The sequence below is a fragment of the Staurois parvus genome, unplaced genomic scaffold (genome assembly GCF_062004578.1).
Source record: "Staurois parvus isolate SC_StPar_1 unplaced genomic scaffold, SC_StPar_1.0 ptg000001l, whole genome shotgun sequence".
NCBI lineage: Eukaryota > Metazoa > Chordata > Amphibia > Anura > Ranidae > Staurois > Staurois parvus.
The window spans coordinates 4,253,967-4,261,257 of record NW_028317797.1 but is presented as its reverse complement, the minus strand read 5'-3'; positions in this window follow the sequence as shown (position 1 = coordinate 4,261,257).

Here is a 7,291-nt window from a genome sequence, read left to right as displayed (position 1 = left end):
AATGCAAAGTCACACCTGAACTTGCAAAAAGTATTGCATGAAGTACCTTCCAAATCGGTGCAACTCAGAAGGAGTCGGAATCGCTCCGATATGAGTGCTTCCATGGCTGAGAATAGAGTGCAACTTGTCATGCGATTTGAAACTATCAAATCGCATGACAATTCACACTGGTGTGACCAGGGACTAACACGCATTAGGCTGAGCTCTACAGACACCAGATTCTCAATGCCTAGAAACCGCCTACAACAAGGGTGCTAAACCTGTGGCCTGTGGACCACATGTGGCCCTCAGAGCCCTCTGATGTGGCCCTTGACTTCAAACCAGGAAAGCGCACTTCTATTATATTCTGCGGGTTTGGTGCACTTTCTGAAAGAGTGCCAAAACTCTTGAATGCAGGAGTTTTGGTGCGTTTTCAGAAAGTGCATCACACCGGCAAGACATAATAGAAGTCTACGGCAAATCGCAGCTAATTCAAAGGAAAGCCAGAAGTGCAGGGCAGGAGCCTTATAGGGGGCTCAGGACAGTAAGGACTTGTTTACATTTGCAGCTTGAGGGGTGGTATAACCCAATAGTTAAGATGTGTTTTTACCCCCTCCCAATCATTGGTGCAGAGTTAGGGGTTGCAATTTTGACCCTGCCCCATGCTCCAGGGGACCCATGCGGCCTCCCTGTTACATTCTGTTTTACACTTGGACAGGAGGAGAGGCATATACAGAAACCAATCCTCTTCACTGAAATGCGGCTTCTCCTCCTTTCCCTTGGGCATTCAGCTGCTGCAGGAGGAAAATGGAGGACGGATTATGCTATTCAACATAAAAAAAAAATTCTGAACCATTTGATTTCATTGTGGCCCATGACAAGTTACCAAATCACTTAAGTGGCCCTCGCTCTTCCAAAGCTTTAACACCCCTGACCTACAACCTACCACAAAATATGCACAGGGTAAGTGCAGGTTGTCAGAAGAATTACTGGATACAACTACAATTTTTAGGAACATAGCTCCAATTCAAAGAGGGACAGGTGCTAAAACCAGAACTATCATTTAACCGCTTGCTGACTGTGCACTGTAGTTTTACTGCTACAGTGCGGGCCAGCTGCGCAGAATATATAAAACAGTTTATTTTTGAGTAGGGGAGTGCGCACTCTCCCACATGGCTGCAGTCTCACCGGCTCCCTTACATGCTGATCAGCAGGTTCCGACCAGTGATTCATAGCCAGAACCCAAAAAAGTGACAGGAGTGAGATCTGTGTAGATAAACAACACAGATCTCTCTACTGACAGCGGGGATGTAGCTGTTTTTGTCTTCCTGCACAGCAGGGAATAAAAACCGTTTCATCCCTTAGTAAATGCAGCACAGTTAATACAATAACACTAGGCCCACAGTTAACCTTTTGATTGCCCCCAGATGTTAACCCCTTCCTATGCAGTGCCATTTGTACAGTGCCAGTGCATATTAGCACTGATCACTGTATTAGTGTCACTGGTGGTGTCACTGTCAGTTAGTCAGTTAGCCTGTGTCAGATTGCCAGCTGCGCTATCACAGTGCCACTATAAGTCACTGATCACTGCCATCACTAGAATATAAAAAGAAAAAAATTCAAGTATATATACCGCCAATTAGTTAATAACTCTTATTGGGATTTTTTTTTACCAAAGACATGTTGCAGAATACATTTTGGCCAAAATTTATGAAGAAATTTAGTTTTTACAATTTTTTATTAAAGTAAAAAATATTTTTTTTCAAAACTTTCGGTCTTTTTTCATTTATAGTGCAACAAATAACCCAGTGGTGATCAAATACCACAAAAGAAATCTATATTTGAGTGAAAAAAATGCTATAAATCTAATTTGGGTACAGTGTTGCATCACTGCACAATTGTTAGTTAAAGTAGCGCAGTGCCATTTAGCAAAAAATGTCCTAGTTTTGAAGGGGGTAAAATCTTCCAGAGGCCAAGTGGTTACATTTAAAAGATTAAAGCTGCCTGGACACATAGGAGCTGATTTATTTAAACTGGACAGTGCAAAATCTGGTACAGCTGTGCATGGTAGCCAATCAGCTTCTAACTTCAGCTTGTTCAGTTACGCTTTGACAAAAAAAAAATGGAAGCTGACTGGTTTCTGTGCAGAGCTGCACCAGATTTTGCACTCTCTAGTTTTAGTAAATCAAACCCCATGCTGTATCTTCTGCTGCCCTCCTGTTTCCCTCCAGCAAACACTTGGTGGCAGCAGAGGTACATGAGAAGCAGGCCTGTCTACAGCTGCCAGAACAGTAGATGAAATATACAGAGGGAGTGTTCCTGTAGCCTATAAACTGCACAATCTCATGTAGCCATAGATACCAGGGCTGCTTCTAACATCTTTACAAGGCTTTGGTGATTGTAGCATAATGTGGCTTGTAAACTCTGCTTGTTTGAACTGCATTTTATATGTGAGCACTTTTATCTAAAGAAGGAATCTGTAGGTCGTCTTTATTTATCTCTGGTAATGAAAAAGAATAATATAAAATGTAGTGATTACATAAAAAAACAAGTTGTGCTTCTCTGTGTCGTCTCACAGCAATAAAACTGGTAGGGGAAAGGATTACTGGAAAGTCAGAATCTTTGTTTTATACATAGTATATATATCTCTATCTCTATATCTATCTATCTATCTATCTATCTATCTATCTATCTATCTATCTATCTATCTATCTATCTTTATCTATCTATCTATCTATCTATCTATCTATCTATCTATCTATCTATATCTATCTATCTATCTATCTATCTATCTATCTATCTATCTATCTATACAGTCAGGTCCGTAAATATTGGAACATCAACACAATTCTAACATTTTTGGCTCTATACACCACCACAATGGATTTGAAATGAAACGAACAAGATGTGCTTTAACTGCAGACTGTCAGCTTTAATTTGAGGGTATTTACATCCAAATCAGGTGAACGGTGTAGGAATTACAACAGTTTGCATATGTGCCTCCCACTTGTTAAGGGACCAAAAGTAATGGGACAGAATAATAATCATAAATCAAACTTTCACTTTTTAATACTTGGTTGCAAATCCTTTGCAGTCAATTACAGCCTGAAGTCTGGAACGCATAGACATCACCAGATGCTGGGTTTCATCCCTGGTGATGCTCTGCCAGGCCTCTACTGCAACTGTCTTCAGTTCCTGCTTGTTCTTGGGGCATTTTCCCTTCAGTTTTGTCTTCAGCAAGTGAAATGCATGCTCCATCGGATTCAGGTCATGTGATTGACTTGGCCATTGCATAACATTCCACTATATAGATAAATATCGTGCTGCGCTCCTCTATTATTATCATCAAAGACACATTGATTACGTGTAAAAAATAAAATAAAATAAAATCTAATATGAATAAAGTGTGAAAAAAACAAAACAAAATGTGAAAAAAACAAATGTCCACTGTGCTTATACAATCCCTTTATACTATGGAAATAAATGTATCATTGTATATCCAGAGACTGATACATAAGAGTCCTCTTTCTTTTTGAGAAATCTGTGCTAATTAGATGAATACACTCCAGGTTCCAAAAACTTTTGCAGCATAAATACATGCTCTCACCTCCGTCTCCAGCCACAACAGGCTAAATCACGCAGTTTATCCTATAAAAGGATGAAGTATGCTTGGCTGCTTATCACCTTCAAACAATCTCTCCAAACCACAGTTTTCCTGGTTAACCTGGTGTCACTCCTCTCCTCATTATCTTGTATGGATCTATCGGTGTGTGGATGGTTGGATGAATCTTCCCTCCTTCTCCCCTCCAGGGGAACAATCCTCCAGAATTACTCCAGCAAACTCCACATATAATTGCAAAGAAAAACAGAAGATAGTGCTTTATCCTTATAAAACTCCTTTTATTGCCAAACTCTGTCTGTCACACTCACATTTTCATTAAAATAAACAAGCCTTTAAGAAGAAAAGGTAGCAGTGTGTTAACTCTGTACTCGCCAGAAAGGCCGACTGCACGCGGTGATGTCAGAGCCCCTCCCCTACGCGTTACGCCACCGGTCACGTGGCTTCATCAGGGGGAATTATTGATCACCGCTAGTTCTATGGGCTTTTATATAGGACTCTCAGGTTCCATTTTCTCGAGGTCCGCATGTGTGCGGCCATTTTCCTAGGGTCTATTTTCAGCCATACAGGACTACACTCATGACTGTTCATCACGCTCCGTCGGCTTCACTGTACGATCACCGCTATACACCGCTATACAAACAAATATTTCTATTATATTACAAATGTATATAAAACCCCAATACTTGCTTACAGCAACACAAGGAGTTATTTAAAGGCCCACAAATACACTGGGAATCAAAAAGTAAATTTAAAATACACATTAAACATAACAAATAATAAAATATAAAATATATCCTTATGGTATGTTTTTTGGGTGTATATTAATTTGATTTTAAGGGTAGTATATTGGTGCAAATATTAGCACCATTTTTATATTTTTATAGTGTGTTTAGAGAATTGTTATCTTAACTGCTTTGGATACAATTTCCTCCATCTCTCTACCAAATATGTTGGTATTTTGGACCTGATACACAGACCTATATAAAGGAGTGAAAGGGTAGGTACACCTGAAAGTTGAACTCTGGCCAGAAGTGACAAGAGAATAATGACTAGCCCATTAAAAGATAAACTAAAACTGGCTGCAATATTCACCTTCAGTTCAGAGATTTCCCCATGCAGTACTTTTTTCCACCTCCAGATGTCCCTAGTCTGATGGTCAGCATCATTTAGCCCACTTCCTCTGAGCCCAGGACATCCCTGCCCCAGCCTATGACTGGACAGTGAGAGGAGAAGCAGCACAGTGATGAGTTCACCTCTCTGCCACTCTGCTTTCTCCTCTTATCAGCATGCTTCTTGTCAGCACGAGAACTGATTGGCTCCTTGTAGTGTTTCTTGCTCTGAAACTCCAGCCATACTGTACAGAGGACTGCAAGAGACTGATACCAGTTCAAATTCAGGTACTTACACTGCTTGCAATTAAAAATACATTTAGCCTCTGTTCATATTTAAGAGTTTTGTATCAAAGCAGAATCGCTGCAATTCTACCCGGAATCCCAAAGTGCTCTGAAAAACTGACAAATCGCACCATGCTTGTTCAGGTGCCATCCATTTTCAGACACCTAAATGCAGGTGCAATTCTGTCATGATTGTTGCATGATAAACTACTCTACAATCATGGCAAACAGCATCGCATGAAGCTTGTTGCCCAAAAAGGAGCAGAAGCTTCTTTTGGGGCAACAAGCTTCACGTGATGCGGTTTGCACAATAGCAGTGCAATTTATCGCACAACACTCGGGGCAGAATCAAACCTGTGTTTTGGTGCCTTTGAAATTGGATGGCACCTGAACAAGTGTGGTGTCAGTTTTGCAGAACATTTTGGGATTGCAGTGATTCTGCCCGCCATACAAAATGCCTAGATATGAATGCAGCCCTAATGATGTGTTAATGAATACAGAGCTGCATTAAATTATGTCTTTTATATCTGCCTTGAGTTCAGCTTTTTTTTTCAAGTTTTCGCTTTGAACATCCTGTAGACTCTTTGTATGGAGGAAAAGGTGACAACAGTGTGGCTAAACCCAGGAAGTGTTGTCACTCTAGGAAAGGAAGTGCCTTGGGATACACTTTGTAGGAGATTTGAGTGATTGCAAGACATAAAAAGTTGTTTTTTTTTACATTATATTTACAGCAACATACAACATTTACACTAAAGGTCATTTGCCTATCAAGGAAAGTGTTAGTGAATTTGGTGAAGATGTTTTCACTTTAAATGCCCAATTTTGTGCAAGTTATTTATTTTAATTTTCCTCTCACATTTTGGATGTTTAACCTCTTGCGGACTCACTGTACACATGCAGTTGGTCTATTCCTCTATTGTTTCTCTAGGAACTTCTCTCTTGTACGTATTCTCTCTTGTACTTGCATACACACACTCCTGTGATCACCAGCAAAAAGTACAGAGCCAATTAGAGTGATTCTGTACCATTGAATCACTGTGACCAGTCACAGCATCTCAGAGTGCAGATAGCAGCCATGTGTCACTTACTGGCAGGTAATAACAAAGCCCTGTTTTCTCTTGAGAAGAAAGAAATCCTCCTGATCACCAGCCAGCACAATGTAATACAGTACATTCACCCCTCTACAGTATATGTCAGCTCCGTCCTGTCTCTGATCTGTATACCCCTCACCTCCCTTATCCCACACATCCTTACATTAACCCCTTCATCTACATCCTATCATTGTATGTGACCTGTACATTAACACTTTCACCTCCTGATCTCGCTGTGTGTGATCTGTACATTTAGGGCTCATTAACAATAGTGGTTGGGGTACGGTAAATCCCCGTGGTTGAGCCATGCTTTTATTGATCCCTAACCACTACCCCCTTTAGCTAAGGTAACAGTCAAATGCTCTCTGAAGAGCGACCCAAACAAGGATCGCTCTTCAGAGAGGACCACAATGCAAAAATATTCCCCCATTGGGTGGGACTTTAATGGATCAAACAAATATACTTTACTTAAAAATGTAAAAACTTTACTCTAATTTCATAAATTTCATTAAAAAGTAGTTGTATACATTTTATTACATTAAAAAGATTTTTTCATAGTGAAATAAATAAACATAGTTCATCATTTTATACATGCAGAGATCACGTAAAGATATCCGACGCGTTTCAGAGACAATTACCTCCTACTTCAGGGATAGCTCTGCAAACCGTATGTTGTGATCTACAGTAAAACCAAACTATATTACAAGATAAAAAGGCACCATAGAAGATACAAGGTCCAGAGTTTATGCATTGTACCCAAAGGTGAAGAAAATGTCTTTCTCATAAAACCAAGCCACTTGTCATCACTCCCATCTAATCTCTTGGCCCATTACAGAAGAATAGAAGAGGGGGGTAGGGGTTTCCCGGCCCGTGGGCCCAATCAGATATGCACTGAAACCACCTAATACTGACCACCTACAAGAGGGAGAGAGAATAATAAATATAAATCCTCATATGTCTATAGGTTGGCTCAAAAAGTAAGAAAAACAAAAGCACCACAAGTGCAAAGAGCCTATCCATGCACACTAGCATATTTTTTAAGCTCAAAAAATGCTGTGAAAAATGCTGGTGATAGTGATTTTCCCCACATGGAAGAAAAATATATTTGAAATATATTTTTAAAATATTCTTCCCAAATATATTGCCATATATTTGAAATTCTAAAATTTTGGCCATTTTCAATATATTTCAAAATACATTTCAAA